This window comes from Choloepus didactylus, chromosome 7 (genome assembly GCF_015220235.1).
Source record: "Choloepus didactylus isolate mChoDid1 chromosome 7, mChoDid1.pri, whole genome shotgun sequence".
NCBI lineage: Eukaryota > Metazoa > Chordata > Mammalia > Pilosa > Megalonychidae > Choloepus > Choloepus didactylus.
The window spans coordinates 115,925,459-115,946,408 of NC_051313.1; the positions used below are offsets into that span (position 1 = coordinate 115,925,459).

A 20,950-nucleotide genomic window follows, 5' to 3' on the forward strand; every position below is an offset into this window, starting at 1 on the left:
AGTTCCTTGGCCAAGATCTCCACTGGTAGTACAAATTTTGGCTCTAAAGTCACTGCTCTTTTTCCTAAGGATCAAGTACAGCAACATGTGTTCCAAATTATCTGGGACAGGTCCAACTTTCAGAATTGTCCCCTGGACAGGCATCCTGGGCATTCATGTACATGAGCTCATTTAGTCTTCCAAGTCATAGCTTCGAGCCCTGTCTCTGCCACGCAGGAGCTGTGGGACCCTGGACCAAGCACTTCACCATCGTAAGCCTTTGTTTCCTCATCTGTAAATAGAATAATAATTTCGGTTTCACAGTGTAGCTGGGAGGATTAAATGAGAGACCCTATGTAAGGGTCAGCCCAGCTCCCAGGGCATGGCATACATATGTTTGTATTGTTACCTTGGAAAACTGAGACCAACTGCAGAACGGCCCCGCCCCCAAGGAGTTTGTTATCCATTAGGGACTCAGGATGTGCACCGAACAGACCAGACGAAGAGAGACCAACAGTGCCAGGTCTCTGATGCATGAGACAGGCAGGGGAGCTGTGGGAGGACAGAGAGCAGGAGAGGGCTGCCAGGAGGGCCTCTTCCCTTCCTTTTACTCAGCCTTGCTCTGCTCACCCCGGGATCCCACGTTGACACATCTTGTACTTCCCGTTTCCAGGGAAATTCCTTACTGCTGGACCGCACCCGCTTTTGAGGACCTCTGGATCTCCTTGGGCAGAGCAGAAGCCAGACAGAGACTGGAACTGTGAAGTGACAATCCCCAGCCCTGTGTGTGCCAGGAGCCCCCAGGGGTAGGTGGCTGAGCTGCAGGAGGGCAGGGACCGCAAGGGAGATGGGGGTGGGGGCTGGTGTGGGCTGCAGGGACAGAGCACTTCTCAGAGGAGTTGGGGTCCCATGGAGTACGTGACTCCTGCCCCTCCAGCGTGCACACTCTGCTTAGCAGAACAGGGACTCCTCCCCACCCGTCCCCAGTCTTCCCAGGCCTCCTGCTGTGCTCCAGGCCCTGTCACCACCACATGTGCATCCACCCCTCCCCCCACCCACCATCTTCCAGGCACCCCTGAGAGGACCAGCTTCTGTGGGGAGCAGGGAGGGTGTACCACCAGGGTTCTCAGATCCCCAGCCACCCTCGCCCCCTGTCGCGGAGCTGCTTCTAGGTTTAAAGCAAAACACAATTCTGTCCTGTCTTTCCTGCTGTTCAGTGATAGCCTGGGGTTATTTTTAGCAAGGATGTAGAGGAGGCACATTTCTCCTTGACTTTCACTGGGACGCACCCCCACCCCCATCCCCACCCCCAGCCCCAGCCAAGACTCGCTTGGGGAGACCAGTGCGGAAACCCCCCACCCAGAAAGGGGAAACGGGTTTGTTTTCTGTTCCTCCAACTCACCAGAACAGGACTTGCAGTCAAGCTTAGGGTTGCACTGGTGGGAAATTTCTAGGTTCTGGAAGGCCGTGGCCCCACTCCATCCCTCGTCCCTGTGCCCCCAGAAATCTGGGAAGTAAGGGGAGCTGAAGTGAGTGTTGGGGCTCCAGGAGGACCTGTTTGGTTATAGCCAGACACTGTGGGAGCACCAGGCATTGTGGGTGGTGGTTAAATGAGCACTGGCTTTATAAGTCATTAAACTGGTCTATGTATTTTCTCATATGTGTGTGTTTTAGATGCTAGCAGTACTTTACTGAGGTATACTTTACATACAGCAAATAGCACCTCAAGGAATTTTTACAAATCTGCCCCTGTAAACCTCACTGGATCAAGGTTTTGAACCCTTTCAGCACCCCTAATTTCCCTCATGCCCCCCCAGTCAGTCCCCACCTCAGAGACCACCATGATTCTGATTTCTATCACTATAGATTAGTTTCATGTGTTGTTATTATTATTATTTACAGAGATTAAAAGAAATTCAGCAACTATCATAGGAGAGGGAAGAGGGAGATAAAATTTTTAACATGAAAAGGGGACCCCAAAAAAGGAGGGTTATTCAAACTTGAAAAAAACGAACGAATCACTGGCCTGGGAAACAAGAGGTTCTGGAGCCAGCCCAGCCCCTCAAGGTTGGAACGGGAGGGCTTGGGAAGCTTCTGGGAGCAGAGAGGCAGTGAGTGGGAAGAGGGGGAACGAGGGAGAGGGGCTGCCAGGCTCCTCCTGGGTCCCTCAGCCTCCATGTTCTGCTAAAGCTCTGTCCCTGTCCTCCCCTCACTGCAGTAGTTTTCAGTAAGGCCAAGGCTCCAAGGAGGGGCGCTCTCAAGGGCATCCGCCCAGGGACAGGGAGAAGTCAGGGCCCCTGCACAGTCAGGTTATTTATCTTTCCTGACTTCCCTTTCAAGGTCTTTGTGATTTGGAGCCTCCTTCACCCTTTGTCCTGCCTGTGGAGGGGAGAGGCTGAGGCTCTGTCAGCATGGACAGGAGTAAGGTTTATAGGAGAAAGGTCACGGAGCTCATCATTCCTTGGTTCAAAATATTTATTTTAGCATCCACAACGTGCTATAGCTTCTGTTAGTGCTGGGGATAGGAGGATGAATGCGACAAATTCTAGCTCACTATGGAGAATGGCATTCCAGGGTGAGGCGAGGCCCTTATCCCTCCTTCATGTTGGAGATGAGGGACCCAGAGAGGTCAAGTGATGTATTCAGAATCACACAGCTAGCTGCTGGCAGAGGGAGGCAAAGAATGAGGACCCCTGGCTCAACCCCTGGCTGGGATTATAATGCAAAGGAAACCAAATCAATAGCTCCCTTGCAGGCTTTCTGAGGTTGCAGAAAGAGCAGTGACCTGCCTGGAAATCAGGAGGCCTCATTTCTGCTTTTGCTCTCTCTGCATCTGGGTTTTTCTCCTATGGCCAGGGAAGGAGGCAGCCTCCAGAGGATCTCTGATGTACCATCTCGCTCTAACTTGCGCTGGTCCACCCTGCCTTTTCCTGCCTCCTTGCCTTTGCTCAGGTTGTTGATGCCACCTGGAAAGCCCCCCTTTCCCTCCCACGTCCTTCCTGATGTTCTCCCTGTCATTTGTGACCTAATTCAAAGGCTTTCTCCTCTCTGAGGCCTAAACAGTCCCGGGGGGGGGGGGGGGAGCTGTTTAGTGGTGTCTCCGAGGTCTCCGTTACCAGGTGGAGCACTGTGTCTCTGTGCCCCTCGCATCTAGGCCAGGGCCGGCCACGGTGAAGACACCTGTTTTGTCAGGCACTGTTGGGGGAACCAAAGTGAAATCTTGCTCCCACCCCACACTTCCATGGGCCCCTTTGGACCTTCAGAGGCTGGCCTCACCCCTCCTCAGATCCTCCAAGGGACTATGCCTTCCTGCAGGGCAGGCCAGCCCAGCCAGGCCAATGGGCTGTGGCACTTTCAGCAAAAGTTACAGCCCTGGAAGGTGATCTGAGGAAGGATGAGGAGGTCAGACAGGGCTTCAGTCAGAAGGCCAGCTGCCCCACCTCACCTGTCCCATCCACATTCACAACACCTGGGCAGAAATCCTCCTTCACAACAAACACCCGGCCCCCGCTCCCACACCCACATCCACACCCAAACCCACTCCTCCCCACCTGCCCATAAACAGGTACAAGTTTGCAAAAAGGTACCCCACTGCTCTCTCTGCTCCTCTGCCCCTCCCTGGGCAGGCACCATGCACATATGCACATTCATATATGTACGAGCATGCAAGATACACACAGAGACACACACGCTGCTGTCTATATGGGTGCACCGTGGGCACGCAAACACGCCTACATGCACATGTGCATGCACAGGGCATACATGTGGGCACATAGAGACCCATGCATGCACACAGGGATGCACATATACACATACACACTCACCTCCATGGTCTGGGGCTCCTTCTCCACCCCCAGTGCCCGGGATGAGCTGAGGATGGCTGCAGGGAAATGTGGAATGAGGAGAGACCTCAGTTGCTAGCTTCTGGCTACCTCAGGATTTATAGCAAACCAGGGTCTTTGTGTTAATTTTCCTTGCTGATGGCCCTTTGGGAAGCAGAGAAAGCCCCAAGAGCTATGGGTTCACTTCAGGACAGTATCCTGCTTGGGTGTCTGGTAGGAAAGGGGGTGGGTATGGATTCCATCACTTTTGTGAACAAATGTTTCCAAGGAGCCATCATTTGTGGGAGCCAGTAAATGTGAGACCTATCTCCCTTTGCTTTCGCTCTCTTGCTCCTCGCTCCATTTCATCTGCTGTCAACCCCATGTCCCCTTCCTGAGGGGAGGGGGGAGAGGCTTTGAAGAGGGGTCAGTCCCCAGGTTGATGTGGTGGCTCTGGAGCCACAGCAGGGATCTGGGCAGGCTAACCCCTCACCTGGAAGGGTAGTCTCTCTCCCGGCTCCTCCAACTCAGCATAACAGGAACCCAGAGACTGGCAAGGTGGAGGGGAGGGGATGTGACACAGTGATGAGATATAGAAGGCTGGCTAGGGAGCAAGCCTGGATTCCACTAAGCCCAATTCAGCTGCAGTCACTGAGCAAGAGCCACCGCGAGTGGTGCTAGAGTGGAGGATGGGCAGGGGAGGGCGAGGGGGCGGATACAGAAATGAGTAACACCTAGTAACTGTCTCCTGAGGGTGTGTACGTGTGCATGTGTGTCTCAGGAGGGGGCCTGGGGAAACATCACACAATCAGAACACCACCAGGCTGTGCAACTGAAATACAGCATGCCCCACACTGAAGCCATCACCTCTGCCCGCCCCTGCCTAGGGTGGGACAAATGTGCTGCCTGCCTGATCAGGCTGCTGTATTTCCTATTTTGGTTAATAACTCCACATGGTGACCCAAGGGCAGAAACTTGGGGGCCACCCCAGGTTCTGCTCTCTCCTACCCCATCCAGTCAGTCTCCATGTGCCCTGGGTTATCCTTTTCCTGTCCCTCCCATCCATGCCCTCCTCTCAGGCTTCATTTCCAGTGCCTTGGCATCTCTCACCACCTCCCACCCAGGGCTTCTAATCGGTGAAGGGCGGTCTCCCAGATTTATGCCACCCCCCACTCTCCATCCTCCACGCTGCTGCTGGAATGATCTGTCTCAAACCTGCAGCTGATCTGAAACTTAAAACCCTTCACTGGCTCCCCTTTACCATCAGCACAAAGGCCCAAATGCCCGCCTCGGCAGACGCAGCCATCCGGAGCATTCACGGCGTCTGCACAGCTCTCAGTTGGCCCTGACTGCACATTATGTTCCAGCCTCGTGGAATTACTCACAGTTCCCGCAACTCACCACGCTGGGGCACACCTCTGAGTCTGTGTACATGCTGTTCCTGTTGCCTGGAATGCCCTTCCCCTCCTTGACCTCCTCCTCTTCCCAGGCTTGGGCGTGGCCTCCTTGGTCCCAGCGCGTACCTTGCATGTCTCTTGGAGCATGTTTGAAGACAGTGCTGACAATGACAATAGGAAAGCCAACACGTGGGCATGTGCCAGGCACCGTTCTGGCCGCTTTACATATATATCAGCTCATTTAATCCTCATCACAACCTATTGTTATCATATAGAAGGGAAAACGGATACCCCAGAGTTTAAGTGACTTCCTTCCTTAAGGGGGCCTGCCTGGTGAGTGGCAGAGTGGGATTTAAACACAGGCATTTCAGCTGAAGAGTCTGTGCAGTTAATCGCTTTAAAATCACTGTTTTTTATTAGCCAACCTATATAGCTTTGGGCAACCAGCATCAGTTAGTGTCTGCTAAATGAATGACTGAATAAGCTCATTAAATATTAATGAATTTCTGTAAGATGTCTGCCTTGTCAAAGTAATTTTATTTTTATAGACCATAGAAAAGCTTAAGGAAAGTAGATCCTGAGAGTAAAATTCCATACATCATGTTTTCATCCTATCTTCTTACTTTTTAAATGGACTTTATATGGCTCTCCAAGCCCAAGTGTTTTCAAGTCAATGAAGGTCCGTGTCCCCAGGACCCTCTAAGGACCCCCACCCCTGGGCAGGTGTCAGCTCTGTACTGAGCAATCCCTGCGGTTATGTTCCCAGGGGGACAGACCTCAGGGGTGACCTAATGCAGAGTGAATTGTGCCTGATGATGAAAGAGCAAAACATCTCAGTGTATGGGCCAGTTAGAGTTGTTCCACCCAGGGATACCTGCGAGAGCTTCCTGCAAGAGGTGAGATTTGGGCTGAGTCTTGAAAGATTTTCATAATCCGAGAGAAGAGAGGAGGGCAAGGGAGTCCAGAGCGTATTTGGGCCCCAGGGTTTGGTGGTGGGGAGGGCAGGGCAGGAAGGCAGAAGAGAGAGGGAGAAAGAGAGAGGGAGAAAGAGAGAGAATATGATGGGATATGAGATGGGAGAAGCAAGTAACAGCTGCCTGTGGAGTGGCAGGGGCTGAAATTGCCTTCACTTCCACCCAGGGTGGCTGCACAGTTTTGAACAAGTGGCTGATTTTTCTCATGTTCTCTGCTACCCTGTGTGCAGATGGAGCATTTGAGCCTGGGAAAAGGCTCAAATGAGAATCCCCAGGGGAGGAGAGTCTGCTGATCCTCCAATCTAACTCGCTTGGCTCCCCACGCAATCCGCCAACTGCTTCAGCCTCCCTATGCCCACTTCCGATAGGTGCTGTGGCCGCTTGCTAGCTGCACAAGTCTCTTACTGTGCCTCAGTTTCCTCATCTGTCAAAGAGTGGTAGCATCTAGCTCATGAGGTCATTGTTGAAGATAAAATTAGTTTAGGCACTTAAAGCCACTGCAACATGGTTCAGCTTCCAATAAGCGCTTGGTAGACGTTAGTTAATATTGTCACTTCAACCAGAAGTCTTCATAATGCTGTAAAATTTCATCAGGTCATCCCTCTCTAGGCCTCTGCTGCCACCCCTTTCTGGCCCCAGGGTTCTTCCCACAAGGGCAGCTCCTGTTGACCTGAGTGACATCCACTCACTCTCCGTCCACCAACTGCTCTGAGTCAGTCACCCCTGATTTTTGCCTCTGCCTGTTTAGACTCACTATACTGATACAGGCTTCTTGGAATAAGATTAGTTTTGCTTTGTGCCCACAGGACCTGGGCAGGAAAGCAAAGCTGCGATAAAACCTGAGCAAATACTTTCTGGGAGTGCACAGGGCATATGGCCAGCTTCAGTTCCCGGGTGAGCCAGGTTCCTGACATTCGAGCTAAGTCCCTGGAGAGCAGGTACTTTGCCTCAGAGTCTCCCGGGGGCAGCCAGTTCACAGCTCTGCAGGTAGCCAGGCTGGGAAATACCTGTTGGTTGTTTGCTCCACAGGGTCAGAGCAGCTTCCTGCTATGCAGACAGCCCCACGGTCTCTCAGATCTGGGCTGGCATCAGTTACAAATATGGTGAAGGGTCAGGTGGAGATTGGATTGTCTTTTCCTAGCTCCAGGCCCCACTGGCTGCTCCTCAGCAAACTGTGAGGGCCTGATGACTGTCTTTGAACGACCAGGTTCCCTTCTTCCCCCACCACCTCCTGCCCTTCTTATCCACTCCTGGGGCTTTTTCCAAATACACCTCCTCTGTAAAAGCCTTCTCTTGGTCCCCTAAACCAGAGCTTCTCTTTTTCACTGGGTCTCAGGAATTTGACTGTGGTGTGTCTTGGTGAGATTTCTTTGTGTTTACCCTGCTTGGGGTAAACATGTTGTCAACCATTTTTTTCTCTGAAATGTCTTTAGTAGTCCTACATCCCAACAGGTGTGTCTCGGAGATAGTCTGCGCAGAACCACCTAGGGGTTTGCTGACAATGCCCCAGCTGAGTCAGAATCTCCAGGGAGCCAAGGAGTCAGTGTACCCAACAAGTTCCAGGTGAGTCTTAGGCCCACTGAATGGAGACCACTCGGCTGAGACGGGGCGTGCCTGGGCAGCAGGGCCTGGGTTTTCCTCCATCTGCCCACGGGGCCTGTTTGTTGAATGTGACCCTCAAGTGCAAGCAGTGTCTTTGTTCCTTGTCAGTAAGAGCTGTGCCATTTCCCTTCCCCAGGCTCCCAAAGCCCCATGCCAAAAGGATGGCACACGTACTCAAGAATTTCAGGCATTGGACAGCAGAGGAAAGTGATTCTTTGGGGGTTCTTAGGGGCTTCCCCAAATCCTACCAAGGAGGTCTCAAGGGAGGACACTCCTGCCTCCTTCACTGCCCCGGTTGCGCCTGTTCTCCATAAAATGGAGATAAATAGCTCTGTGATGTGGTTGGAGGTGACCCACTTAGTCTTGAAAGTTAGAAATTCTGCATGACTGGCTTAATTCATTTGGGGTGGGGAAGATTGGTGGTGAGAAATAATTATTTGCAAGCTACTTCCAAGATAATACAGAGAGAAGCAGAAGGATAATATATAAGACTAGTAAATGAGCACACACGTCATTTTCATGTTTTAGATCAATTTTATTGAGGCATAATTTATATACAATACAACATACCCATTTAAGTGGGCAGTTTGGTGAGTTTTGACAAAGTGTGTTTGCCTGTGTAACCACTATCACAATATAGATCATCTCCTGTGCTCCAAAAATTCCTGTGCTCCTTTTTTGCAACCAGTCTCCGCCTGGCCTGTGAGTCCCTCATCTGCCTTCTGTCCCCATGGATTAGATTTGTATTTCATAGGACTTTACATAAATGGAATCATACAGTAGGTGCTGTTTTGTGTCTGTCTTCTTTTGCTCAGCATAATGTTTTTGAGATTTGTCTGTGTTGTTGCACATGTATTAGATGTTTGTTCCTTTTTATTGCTGGTTATAATATAATATTATATTATAGTTTGTTTATGCATTCTCCTGTCAATTGACATTAGGGTGGTTTCTAGTTTGGGGCTAATGTGAAAAAATTGCTCTGAAAGTTGGTGTACAACTCTTTGTTTTGTGGACATTTGTTTTTATTGCTCTTGGCAGCAAATTTGCTGGGTTGTATGAAAATGTAGGTGTAACTTCAACAGAAACTGACAAACTGGGTTCCAAAGTGGCTGACTGTTCCACCAGCAGGATGGGAGTTCCAGTTGCTCCACACCTTTGACAGCACTTGGTATTGTCAGTCTTTTTAATTTTAGAATTTCTGGTTAGGCGTACAGTGGTCCCTCACTGAAGCATGCTCGTTTTATCCATCCACCAAGGCTTATATGATCTGGCTCTTGTCCACCTCTCCAATCTCTTCTGACCCACTCTCCCCACCCCATGCTCTTCCCCAGTCACTCTAAGCATCTCTCTGTTCCTCATGTGCTCCAGGCTCATTTTTTTTTTTTTTTAATGCTAATCCTCTCGACATTTCCATAACTGGCCCCTTCTCATCATTTAGGTCTTAGCACAAGGGTGGCCTCCTCAGAGATCTTCTTTCACCACCCTCTCTAACAGTGTCTCCAACTCTTAGATGTCTCTGTTTTTCCCTTTGTGGCAGTGAGCCTATCTGAAAGAATCTTGTTTGTCTACTTGTTGACTGTCTGCCCTATGAAACTATAATTTCTGTGACAAAAGCATCTTGTCTGTTCCATTCACAACAGTACCCAATAGATAATAGGTATTCAATATATATTGTTGGATGGATTTGATGGTTTAAAGTGCACATTCAATATATTGGTCTTTGGGGTCTTGGAAATTGAAGGGTATCCATATTAATAAAATGGAAATATTTAGAGCACAAATTATTTTCATGGTCTGGAGCTGATCCATTTGCATGTAAATATGCCTAGAAACCTAGAAATACAAAAGTAGAAGGAAGGTGTTTTAGATACCATAAAATAAGTTGGCTTTAAACAATGGGAATTTATTAGCTTACAGCTTGAGGTCATGAGAATGTTCAAATCAAGGCATCATGAAAGTGATGCTTTCTTCCTGAAGACTGGCTGCCGGCAATCCTTGCCCTCTGCCACAAGGCGAGGCACATGGTGGCATCTGCAGGTCTCTCTCTTCTCTTCTGGGTTTTGTTGCTTTCAGCTTCTTACTTCTGTGACTTTCTCTCTCTTTATTCATCCCATTTATAAAGGACTCCAGTAAGAGGATTAAGATCTACCCTGGGCCATGCCTTAAGGGAAGTAACCTAATCAAAAGGTCCTACTTAAACCCACAGGAATGGATTAGCTTTAAGCTTTAAGAACATGATTTTCTGGGGTACATGCAGTTCTAAACCCTCACAGAAGGGGAGACTCAACCTAGTTTCACCAAATTATTATTGTTTAGAAAGGTAAATCATTTTTATTATTAACTAGTTTTTAAATATTGATTTTTTTATTTAGCTTTGAATAAGTTAATATTTGCACATGGCAAAAAACTCTAACAGTATATCCTTCCAGAGAAGGCTATCAATATACAGATATAGATATACAGTCTATCTTCATTATTTGTGGATTCCATATTTGTGAATTCACATACTTACTGAAATTTATTTCTAACCCCAAAATCAATACTCATGGCACTTTCATGGACATTCACATAGACACACAAAATGGTGAAAAACTTGAGTTGTGTGACACATGTTCTCAGCTGAGGTCAAACAAGGAGGCACCCTTCCTTCTTGTTTCAGCTCTCATACTATGGACAAGTGCCGTTAGGTGGTGTATTTATTGACACATTTTCCACATTTTGTGCTTTTTGTTGGTTATTTTGCTGTTGAAAATGGTCCCCAAGAGTAGTGCTGAAGTGCTGTCTAGTGTTCTAAGTACAAGAAGGTTGTGATGTGCTTTACCGAGAAAATATGTATTGGATATACTTTGTTCAAGCATGAGTTATAGTGCTGTTGGTTATGAGTTCAATGTTGCTGAATCAACACCTTTTAAAATGTGCTCCAGTTACCTGCCCCCTATGTGATTTTTCATTAAACTTGCTTAAATTTATGTCCAGAGACTTTGTTTAAATGTTGCTCTGAAATGTTCCAAATGCGATGATACTGTTTCAAGAAAGGGTTAAGTGTGTGTGTTGGGGGAGGGTAGTCTCTAAAAGGCTGGTAAAACAAAGGACTTCCTAGGGAATCATTGAACAGAAATTTTATATGTGTTTAAATAGAAACGCAAGTAAAACAAGGTTAACCTAACTTTGTCTTTCCCTTAGGGGCAGTGGTTCAGTATTTGCTAATTCATTGTTTACAGTGATTTTATAGAACATAACTCCCAAATATGGGAATTGATTGTATCTATCTCATTTTTTCCTCAAAATAGTACCATACTGTGTGTGTTGCTCTGCATCTTGCTTTTTTCATTTAACGATTCATCTTGGAAATAATTTCACATCATTACATTAAGATTAGTGTCAGCTGTGACAGAAAATTAAAAATATCAGTGCCTTACAAAGTTAGACATTTATTTATCTCTCATTAATGAAGTCCAGATGTAAGTAGCCAGGCAATACTAGGACTCCAAAATCACCAGAAACCCAGTTCTTAAGTCTTTTATGATACCATCTTCAACATGGCACTTCTACTCATGCTCCAATATAGCTGCCCGAGCTCCTGCTATTACATCTGCATCCTAGCCAGCAGAAATAGAAAAGAAAAGAGAGAGAGATGCTTCCTCCTATTAAGTACACTTCCTATGACATTTCTGCTCACTTCCCATTTGCCAGAACATATGGGCACATCTAGCTGTAAGGAAAGCTGGGAAATGTATTCTTTTTCCAGGTAGCCAGGTACACAGGTCAACAATAGGGGGAAAAGAAGAGAATGGATTTCCAGGGACAACTAACAATCTCTGCTACTGTATACATGGATTTGCTTCATTTTAAAAAATGCTACAAAGAATTGCATTGTATGAAGGTACCATAATTTATTTAACTGGTCCCCAGCTGACAGGCCTTCAATTATTTATATTCATTATAAATGATGCTGCAATGAACTGTCTTTATAACTACCTAATCCTTTGCCATGTGTGGTAGTATTTCTATAGGATAATTTCCCAGAAGTGGAATTGCAGGGTGAAACACAGTGTCAGTTACAACCAAATTTCCTTCTGAGAGGTTCCATCAAATTTTGCACTTACCAATTGTGTCAGTTCAATGTATTATGTCCCCCAAAATGCCATTATTTTTGATGTAGTCTTGTGTGGGCAGACATATTAGTGTTGATTAGATTTTGGAACCCTTTGGGTGTTTCCATGGAGGTTTGATTCAATCAGCTGTGGACAAGATGTTTGGTTGGATAATTTCCAAGGAGGTGTTGCCCCACCCATTAAGGGTGGGTCTTAATTAAATTACTGGAGCACTATATAAGCTCATACAGAAGGAGCAAGCTTGCTACAGCCAAGCTTGAAGAAGGCACAGAAGCTGAGAGAGTAGCTGCAGATGAGAGACAGTTTGAAGACAGCCATTGAAAGCAGACTCTTGCTCTGGAGAAGCTAAGAGAGGACAAACACCCCAAGAGCAACTGAGAGTGACGTTTTGAAGAGGAGCTGTGGCCTAGAGAGGAATGTCCTGGGAGAAAGTCATTTTGAAATCAGAACTTGGAGCAGACGCCAGCCACGTGCCTTCCCAGCTAACAGAGGTTTTCCGGACGCCTTTGGCCATCCTCCAGTGAAGGTACCCGATGGTTGATACATTACCTTGCACATTTTGTGGCCTTAAGACTGTAACTGTGTAACCAAATAAACCCCGTTTATAAAAGCCAATCCATTTCTGGTGTTTTGCATTCTGGCAGCATTAGCAAACTAGAACACCGATGTTTTCCCACACCCTGATCAACCTAGGGTATGACAAAACTTTAGCCATCTTTTAAGGAGAAAAAAATGTTATCTATATCTGATAAGAAAGAAATGGTTTTGGTTTACATTTCTCTAATTACAAGTTAGGTTGAATACCTTTTCATATGCACCAGTGATTTAAATTACAAAAGTGAATCAGGAATCTGGTAAAACATTCAAACAATATAAAGAAGAATACAATAAAAACTATTCCTTCTTTCCCCACACATTCTTTCAGGTGTCCTCCTTAGGGGTACCCACTATTTCGTGTTTGTTATATATCTTTTCATAAATTTGCAATGGAGTTGATATCCTTTATACTGTTCTGTACTTTGCTTTTTTACCTATTATATTTTGTAAATCTGTCAGTGTAAGTTTATGGAGATAATATTGTATTCTTATAAATTGTCACCTATGTTGTATGGAAATACCATAATTTACTAAGACAATCCTCTGATGCTGCTGATTAAATTGTTTCCAGTTTTTTGCTGTTATAAATACTGCAGGGAACATTCTTACAGATCACCACTATCTATTTCCAAAACTTTTTCATCACCCCACACAGAAACTCTGTACCCATTAAGCAAAAACTCTCATTCCTCCCTCGCCTCCCAGCCCCTGGTAACCAGGAATGTACTTTCTGTCTCTATTAATTTGTTAATTCTAGATAGTTCATATAAGTGCAATCATAACATATTTGTCCTTTTGTGTCAATGTCATTTAATTAGTCTTTTGACTTTGTTTATGGTGTTTCATATTTTTAGTAAGCCAAATTTATCAGCCTTTTCCTCTATGGCCTCTTATGCCTTGCTTATGAAAGCCTTCCCCACTATAAGATTTTAAAAGTAAATGCATTATATAAAAGTATAATCTTCTTTTATATTATCTTTCATTTTTTATATTTAGATCCTTGATCCATCTGGGATATTTTTTATATTTTAAATTAGGTTAGGATCTAGGATATTTTCTTTTTCCAAATGGCTAATCAATTTTCCCAACATTATTTATCAAATGTTCAAATGTTTCTCCACTGCTCTCAAATGTCCATAGGTGGTTAGTGCTATTTCTATACTTTATATTATTTCATTGCTCTGCCTATCTTCTCATATGCCAGAACCAAACTGTTTTAGTAATAGTAGTTTTGTGTATATTTTAATATCTGGTGGGACTATATTGCTTGTCTTTATCAGAAGTTTCTTAGCAATTTTTACATGCTGATTTTTCCAAGTGAATTTTATAAACAGTTTGTCAAGGTCCCAAAAATCATATTGCTATTGGGATTGCAAACAATGTATAATTTTGCACTTTAGTCTACAAAAATAGACAATTGGGCAATTTCTAAACAAAGACCTGTAAGTACTATAAATCCCAAACACCATGATGACAAGCTATCAGCTGCCCTCCTCAGACTCTCCATGATCACAAAAACATCTTCTGGAATTGGAAGGTTGTTTCAGGGGTATATCCAGTCACCCAGATATGTTCTTAGTATTTTGAGAGATGGGGAAACTGTCTTTTCCCTTGATGTGTCACTAGATCCTCAGGAAGATCCCAAGTGAAAGCAGCAGGGGCTGCATTGGAGCTGAGCCCTTCAGGAAAGGAGGAAGACACAGCTTCAGATCTGGCCGTGGTTTCCTGGAAACCACAACGGACACAACAGGCCTCTCTGGGCTCCTTGGCCAGTGCTCTTTGGGGTCTAGACTCCAAGAGCCTGAAGGACCTTTCTAGGAGGCTCAACCCCTTCACTGTACAGGGATGGAAACTGAGGTACAGAGAGGGAAGGGGACTTTCTCAAGTTGATATAGCTTTTTCATGAAACATCAGGACCCAGAACCCAGGTGTATCGTTGAGGGCTCTGAGTTGCAAACAACAGAATCATTTCTGACAAGATTAAGCAGAAAAGGGACTTATTTCGGCTGTTAGGTAACTCAGAATCATTTGGGGGGGGGGGGCTGGAGAAATAGATTCCGGGGGCAATGCCTAAAGTCGTATCCCAGAGAAATATGTTAATTTCTGCTGAAGGTTGATGCCAAGAACTTGACTTTAGCACAACCACTTCTGCTTCCAGCACCAATGCCAAATTCTGCTTAAGGAACTTAACTTTATAATTCCTAAAAAGACACCTCTGCTGTCATTGTGATCACCAAAACCTGGAAATTTTTGCAGCCAGCTGTCCAGCAAAAAATGGAAGCCCCACCCTGTTCTTCACGTTATGCACTTCTGAATTGAAGTTTCCCTTGGATATGGTTTGGTAGAGCTAGGCCACATGCTTACATTCTAGCTGCAAGGAAGGTTAGTACTTTGAGTTCTCACTTCTAGATTACAGGGCAGGACTCGTAATAGGGGAATTTCCCGGTATAGAAAGGACATTCCAGATTTGGACTGATCTTCCTGTCAAAGACAACTACATATGCTAGAAAGATATACATATACCTTAAAAGCATTGAAAATCTAAATCTAGTAAGATAGTGAGGAAATACTGGACCAAAATACAGGAAAAGGGTTAAGAGTCCAGAGGGGTTAGAGTTGCCAGGTAATATACAGGACTCCCAGTTAAATTTGAATTTCAGATAAGCAACAAATAATTTTTTAGTATGTGTATGTCCCAAATATTACACAGCCATACTTATACTAATAAATTATTTGTTGCTTATCTGAAATTCAAATTCAAGTGGACAGCCTCTATTTTTATTTGCTAAATCTGATCACCGTATCAGAGAGGTGAGCCCAGCCCAGAGGTCTGCTTTGCCTGAGGACACTTGCCAATCTGAAAGAGGCAGCAGAGAGACTGAGCTGTGCTTTTGAATACCTCTTGAGACTAAGGTGACAAAATTGGATTATAGGCCTACCAAGGTTGCAACACACTCCTGGGGTCGACTGTTACTTTGATGGCCCCCAGTGAACCAGAGCTATGGGTATTACATCCTGTATGTTCTCAACTCCCAGCTAGCCCCGTGACCTGCTTTAACTGATAGAATGTGGCAGGAGGGATACTGTGCCAGTTCTAGGCCTGGGCCTTAAGAGGCCTGGCAACTTCCCCCGGCTCTGGAGCAAGCCAATTGCAATGTAAGAAGTGGACTACCCTGAGAACTGGGACCTCATTAAAGAACTGGTGATGTACCCAGGTGGATTTCAGAATTGTCACGGACCTGTGATTGCTATGTGCCTGCCATTTCTTCCTTTTTGAATGGGAGCGTCTATCATAGGTTTCCTTTCCCTGCCTCTTTGTTGGGTATGTGTCTCTTTAGTTTACAGGTCTTCAGATCAAGAGGAGCAGCCCTTAAGAAGCCTTGTGCACAAGTGGACCTGATTTAGATGGCGAAATTGTTTACTACAAGCTTGATCCTGGCATAGTAATGGGGTGAGAACTTGGGGTCTTAAAAGTTGTTGAGTGAATTTTGTATGTGGCAGGGAATGAACCATTAGAAGACAGAAGGCAGACTGTGGTAGATTGTCAGTGTCACCTTGGTGGCCCCAGGTGAACCATGCACCCGAGTATTCACACCATGGTTAATTCCCTCCTCTTGAATCTGGTCTGGACTGTGACCTGCTTTAACAAATGGAAGGCAATGGACGTGACGCTGTGCTGTTCCAGGTTTAAGCCTTAAGAAGACCTGGCATCTTCTGCATTTGCCCTTTGGGGGAAGCCAGGCACTGTCATGCTGTGAGAAATCCAACCTGGCCTTATGGAGAGACCATGGGGAGAAGACCTGAGTCTCACAGTCAGCATCCCAGGAGGGTCTCACTTTTCTTCCATGTGAGTAAGGCCACCTTGGAAGTGGATCCCTCAGCCCTGGTCAAGCTGCCCCTGTGATGCCATGTTACTGAGAAGAGACCAGCCATCCTAATGTGTTCTGTCCAAACTGCGGAATCGTGGGCAAATAAATACAGTAGCTGTTGTTTAAGCCGGGACACAGCAAACTATAGCCCCTGACTGACTGCCTATTTTTTTGTGTGTGTGTTTTTTAACAGCTTTATTGAAATAGAATTCACATATCATATAATTCACCCATTTAAAGTTAACAATTCAGTGGGTTTTAGTATATTGCCAGAGTTAGGCATCCATCACCACAGTCAATTTTAGAGTGTTTTCATCGCTTCAAAAAGAAACCCCATATTTTTCAGCTGTCACCCTCCCCATATTCCCATCCACCCCCTAGCCCCAAGTCATAACTATCTAATTTCTGTCTCTATAGATTTTCCTGTTCTGGGAAATTCATATAAATGTAATCATATAATATATTGTCTTTTGTGACTGGCTTCTTTCTCTTAGCATAATGTTTTCAAGGTTCATACATGTTCTAGCATGTATCAGTACTTCATTCCTTTTTATGGCTGAAATATTCCATTATATGTGTTCTAGTTTGCTAATGCTGCTGGAATGCAAAACACCAGAAATGGATTGGCTTTTATAAAAGGAGGTTTATTTGGTTATACAGTTACAGTCTTAAGGCCATAAAGTGTCCAAGGTAATGCATCAACAATCAGGTACCTTCACTGGAAGATGGCCAATGGCATCCAGAAAACCTCTGTTAGCTGGGAAGCTACATGGCTGGCTTCTGCTCCGAGTTCTGGTTTCAAAATGGCTCTCTCCCAGGATGTTCCTCTCCAGGCTTCAGCTCCTCAAAAATGTCACTCTTGAGGTGTTTGTCCTCTCTTAGCGTCTCTGGAGCAAAAGTCTGCTTTCAATGGCCATCTTCAAATTGTCTCTCCTCTGCAGCTCCTCTCTCAGCTTCTGTGCATTCTTCAAAGTGTCCCTCTTGGCTATAGCTCCTCTTCAAAATGTCACTCTCAGCTGCACTGCACTGAGTTCCTTCTGTTTGTCGGCTCATTTATATGGCTCCAGTGATTTAATTTAAACCCACCCTGAATAGGTGGGGTAACACCTCCATGGAAATTATCCAATCAGAGTCATCACCCACAGTTGGGTGGGGCACATCTCCATGGAAACACTCAAAGAATTACAATCTAATCAACACTGATACATCTGCCCACACAAGATTACATCAAAGATAATGATGTTTTGGGGGACATAATACATTCAAACCAGCACATTCCACCCCCTGGACCCCAAAATGGCATGATCTTTCTGTATACAAAATACATTCATCCCATCGCAATAGCACAAAAACTTAAATCATTTCAATAACAATAGTTAAGTACAATATCCCATTAAATCAGTTACAAGTGTGGTCTGTCCAAAAGCAAAATTCCCCTCTGACTGTGTACCTGTAAACTTAGAACAAGTTATGTGCTTCCAATATACAAAGGAGGGACAGTCATAGGATAAACCTTCCCATTGCCATAAGGAGAAACTGAAAGGAAAACAGGGTTCACAGGACCAAAACAGTTCCTAAAACCTGTCTGAGAGTCATTTACAGAACGACGTTGCATCCTTGGGGCTTGAGAGAGCGGGAGTCTAACCCTTCCTAAGGGCCTTTGCGGCAGGCCTTTTCTCTCCAAACGCTGTGGTGAGTGCTCCAACATATCCACACATTGGGGAGACCACCTTCTCGGCCCCACCCTCCTCAAACATCAGGGCAGGACCTGGATTCTCTTCCATCTCTGAGGCACACGCTTAACCCCTTCAGAACAGTGGGGTGGCAGCCAGATTCTCCCCAATTCCCTGGGAATGTGCTCCACCCTTTTTGGGGCCTGGGGTGGCAAAACTCTTCTGGAGCATAGAGGTGGAAGGCCCACCCTCGACCTCTGACTTCTGGGGCAAACTCACCCTTTCCATGGTGTCGGCCACTGCGCTCTCCCAGCCTGAGACCTCTTGACTCCAGACCTCAACGTCCATGGCTCTGTCTTTTAAGAAATTTTTCCTTCAATTTGTTCCTTGTCTCTCTCCTCCAGTCCCGACCGGCAGCGGCTCTGTTTATAAAGAGCTCGCAAAAATTCTGTTGACTTCGCACGAAGCACACAGGGTTCAGAGCTGTCAGACAATAGGACTTTCCACAAATCCTTTCTACTTAACTACTTCTCCAATCTTGGCTTGTACTGAAATGGTGGCTGGGCTCCATGTTTGGTTACATCCTCACATTGGGCTGTAGCTTCTGGGGTTTTATCCCCTGGAAGCCCAGAGTTTTTCAGGCCATCAGTTTCTGGTGTCTTTGAAACCAAGAGTTCATTTCTCAGCTTATCTCTGTCCTCTCGCATTTTACTATAAGCTGCAAGTAAAAGCCAGGCTACTTCTTCTGTATTTTGCTTGGAGATCTCATCAGCTAACTATTCCAGGTCGTCTCTTTCAAATTCTGCCTTCCATCCAATATCAGGACTCAATTTTGCCAAATTCTCTACTACTTTAAAACAAGGATCACCTTTCTTCCAGTTTACAACAACACATTCATCATTTCTGCTCAAGGCATCATCAGAAGTATCTTTAGAGTCCAAATTTCCACAAACAGTCTCTTCAGAGCAGTTTAGGCCTTTTCTATCAAGCTCCTCCAATTCTTCCAGAATCTTCCCCTTATCCATTTAAAAAGCCACTCCAACATGTTTGGTATTTGCAAACTCAGCAGCATCAGCACTCCACTCCTGGTACCAAAATCTGTTCTAGTTTGCTAATGCTGCTGGAATGCAAAACACCAGAAATGGATTGGCTTTTATAAAAGGGACCTTCACTTCTTCTTCAGCTAACCAGCGAAGTGTTTTCTGATGAATTCATTGACGTTGCCAGTTCGTTCCTGAGGAGTTCATTGAACATCTTCATTGGAGTTGCCAGTTTGCTGCCTGCCCTGCGAAATTTGGACTCGTGCATATCCAGAGATGCGTGAGACACTTAATAAAATCTTATATTTTTAGATATCTCTTGTTGATTCTGTTTCCCTAGAGAATCCTAACTAATACATGGTGTAAAAGCCCAACTTCATTCTTTTGCATGTGGCTATCCAATTGTCTTGGCACCATATGTTGAGAAGACTTTTCTTTTCCTTGTTGAAAATCAGTTGACAATAGATGTATGCGTTTATTGCTGAACTCTTAATACTATTCCATTTATTTTATTTTATTTTTTTATCTTCATTTTACTGAGATATATTCACATACCACACAGTCATACAAAACAAATCACACTTTCGATTGTTCACAGTACCATTACATAGTTGTACATTCATCACCTAAATCAATCCCTGACACCTTCATTAGCACACACACAAAAATAACAAGAATAATAATTAGAGTGAAAAAGAGCAATTGAAGTAAAAAAGAACACTGGGTACCTTTGTCTGTTTGTTTGTTTCCTTCCCCTATTTTTCTACTCATCCATCCATAAACTAGACAAAGTGGAGTGTGGTCCTTATGGCTTTCCCAATCCCATTGTCACCCCTCATAAGCTACATTTTTATACAACTGTCTTTGAGATTCATGGGTTCTGGGTTGTAGTTTGATAGTTTCAGGTATCCACCACCAGCTACCCCAATTCTTTAGAACCTAAAAAGGGTTGTCTAAATTGTGCGTAAGAGTGCCCACCAGAGTGACCTCTCGGCTCCTTTTGGACTCTCTCTGCCACTGAAGCTTATTTCATTTCCTTTCACATTCCCCTTTTGGTCAAGAAGATGTTCTCCGTCCCACGATGCCAGGTCTACATTCCTCCCCGGGAGTCATATTCCACGTTGCCAGGGAGATTCACTCCCCTGGGTGTCTGATCCCACGTAGGGGGGAGTATTCCATTTATTTTATACATCTATCCTTGTGTCAGTGTCACACTTACTTGATTACTATTGTTTTGTACTAAGTTTAAATTGGGAAGTGTGAGTTCTTCAGCTTTGTTCTTCTTTTCAAGGTTGTTTTGGCTATTCTGGGTCCATTCAGTTTTCTATGAATTTTAGAATCAGTCAATTTCTATAAAAAATCAACTGGAATTCTGATGGGAATTATGTTGAATCTGTAGATCAATTTGGGGAGTACTGCCATTTTAACAATGTTTAGTATTCTGATCCCTGTACATGGGATATTTTTCCAATTATTTAAGTCTTCTTTAATTTCTTTCAACAATGTTGTGTAGTTTTCAGAATATATCTGTGATGGTTTGAAGCTGTATGTACCCCAGAAAAGTATGTTCTTAGAGTTAATCCATTCCATGGGTAAGTAAGATCTTTTGGTGAGTAGGATCTTAAGTTGTGACACACCTTGTTCAGGGTGGGTCTTAATCCTCTTACTGGAGTCCTTTATAAGAGAATGAAATTCAGACAAAGAGAGAGAAAACCACAGAAGCAAGGGGGTGAAAACAATGAAACCTGGAAGAGAAGGGAGAAACCAGCAGACGCCACCATGTGTCTTGCCGTGGACAGAGAAGTCCAGGATCATTGGCAGCCGGTCTTTAGGAAGAAGGTATCGTCTTGATGATGCCTTGATTTGGACATTTTCATGGCCTC

At 45.0% G+C, this 20,950-nt stretch overlaps 2 long non-coding RNA genes across 6 annotated transcripts in view; one reads left to right on the forward strand and one right to left on the reverse strand.

Moving 5' to 3' along the window:
- Nucleotides 1-16,707, forward strand: part of LOC119539281 — a 23,780-nt gene extending 7,073 nt beyond the window's left edge. For 2 of the 3 annotated variants that reach the window (XR_005217821.1, XR_005217820.1), the window contains exons 2-3: nucleotides 653-785; nucleotides 7,624-9,714. This is a non-coding gene — a long non-coding RNA (uncharacterized LOC119539281). Of the gene's footprint in view, nucleotides 1-652; nucleotides 786-7,623; nucleotides 9,715-15,823 lie in introns of those variants that run through there. The other variant, XR_005217822.1, reaches the window with a different exon arrangement.
- LOC119539282 lies at nucleotides 2,445-5,344 on the reverse strand. 3 transcript variants are annotated; one of them, XR_005217825.1, is made up of 3 exons: nucleotides 5,202-5,344; nucleotides 3,804-3,859; nucleotides 2,445-2,639 (listed from the first exon to the last, which is right to left on the reverse strand). It is a non-coding gene; the product is annotated as an uncharacterized LOC119539282 (long non-coding RNA). The 3 variants fall into 3 exon arrangements; XR_005217824.1 differs by lacking the exon at nucleotides 5,202-5,344 and adding an exon at nucleotides 4,294-4,455; XR_005217823.1 differs by lacking the exon at nucleotides 5,202-5,344 and adding an exon at nucleotides 4,294-4,455 and having other exon boundaries at nucleotides 2,445-2,642.
- Nucleotides 16,708-20,950: the final 4,243 nt, after the last annotated feature.